Below are 2,045 nucleotides of genomic sequence, written 5' to 3'. Positions count from 1 at the left end.
TAGCATAATACCCTCCAGGGCCATCCATGTCGATGTAAATGGTAAATATTCATCCTTTCTGATGGCTGAGTAATATTCCACTTTGTGTGTATATATATATATATATATCACATCTTCAAAGTAGGAAAGAATATTCAGTGGAAAAAAGTCTCTTCAAAAAATGGTGTTGGGAAAATTGGACAGCTATATGTAGACGAATGAAACTGGACCATTTTCTTACACCATACACAAAGATAAATTCAAAATGGATCAAAGACTTAAATATGAGACAGGAATCCATCAAAATCCTAGAGGAGAACATAGGCAGCAAACTCTTTGACCTCGGTCGCAGGAACTGCTTGCTAGGCACGCCTCCAAAGGCAAAGGAAACAAAAGCAAAAATGAACTCTTGGGACTTCATCAAGGTAAAAACCTCTGCACAGCAAAGAAAAGAGCCAACAAAACTAAAAGACAACCTATGGAATGGGAGAAGATATTTGCCAATGACATAACAGATAAAAGGCTAGTACCCAAGATCTATAAAGAACTTATCAAACTTAACACCCCAAAAAACAAATAATCCAGTTAAGAAATGGGGAGAAGACATGAACAGACATTTCTCCAAAGAAGACATACAAATGAACAACTGACACATGAAAAAACGTTCAACATCACTTGGCATCGGGGAAATCCAAATCAAAACCACAATGAGATGCCACCTTACACCAGTCAGAATGGCTAAAATTAACAAGTCAAGAAACAACAAATGTTGGTGAGGATGTGGAGAAAGGGGAACCTTCTTACACTGGCGGTGGGAATGTAAGCTGGTACAGCCACCCTGGAAAATAGTATGGAGGGTCCTCAAGAAGTTAAAAATAAAGCTACACTTAGACCTAGCAATTGCACTACTAGGTATTTACCCTAAAGTTACAAATGTAGTGATCGGGACACCTGCACCCCAATGTTTATAGTAGTAATATCCACAAAAGCTGAGACTTTTAAATGGAGCTTGATCTCCCATCCAGAGGGAGCCTGGTTTCTCATCCCAAAAGCTGAAAAAAGGGCCATCACAACCACACAGGTGCAGCTGCGCTGGTGAAATTAATTTAGACGCCTCTCTACCTCTACTTCCTTTCCCCCACCTACATTGCCTCAGGTGTCCTCTCAGGACTCTCCTGTGGAGACAAGGACGAGGGGAGGAAAAGCTGTACACTGGTAGTCCCTGACTTCAGGGTGCATTAGAATTGCCTGCTCAAACACGGAATGCGGGCCCCAGTTTCAGATTCTGCAGGTCCGAAAGCGGACAGCGCATCTGCGTGTTAAAAAGGTTTACCTACGCCACACTTTGTGGGCCACTGCTCCCAGGCTTAGTTAAGTTACTAGCTGTAGGGCACGTAAGGTAAAGGAAAATGGTCCTCCTCCTCCAGGGTGTAGACTGGCCTTGCTAGGCATTCCCTACAGGGGGAAAGAGATAGTCCTTATCTGTGTCCTCAGCACCTCGCACCGGGGTGCTGCGGTTTGTGAACACGTGCTGAAGCGACCCAGAGAGAGGAGCTGTGGAGAGGACACCCCTGCCCCCAACCCGGACCCTCGGGGGATGAATCCCCTGCTGTGGCCCAGCAAGTGTGCCAGTGGCTCTGCCGCGCCGGCTTCCCCCGCGCAGCGCGGGGCCTGGGAAGGACGCCTGAGTGGGTCCCAGAGAAAGTAGAGGGGCGGAGGGGCAGGCGGCCCCGAGTCAGCTCTCGGGGTTAGCCGCGCAGGACCGCGGGGAACGGATGGCAAGCTGTCCGCACTCCACTGACGGCGCTCCACAACGATTAGCTGTCACGACCGATGCCAGAGCCAGCCTCTGGCTGACCAGAGGGGCAGAGAGGGCCAGCTGAGCTCACTGCAACGCCCGCACTCCGCTCTGCAGTACCCGGGCTGCGGCCGCACAGGGGCCTGGCGGGGTTGCGAGTCTGCCCACCGGGTGGGGGGTGGGGGCGGATCAGCGGAGGGGAGGGAGGGTACTGGGGGAAGGATGCGCTTGGCTGGGGGTGGAGGCCATTTTGCTGCGGATGGGGGGC

Source organism: Eumetopias jubatus, unplaced genomic scaffold (assembly GCF_037043125.1).
Source record: "Eumetopias jubatus isolate StellerSeaLion01/CBP00866 unplaced genomic scaffold, mEumJub1_p1.0 scaffold_13, whole genome shotgun sequence".
NCBI lineage: Eukaryota > Metazoa > Chordata > Mammalia > Carnivora > Otariidae > Eumetopias > Eumetopias jubatus.
This window is presented reverse-complemented; position numbering follows the sequence as displayed.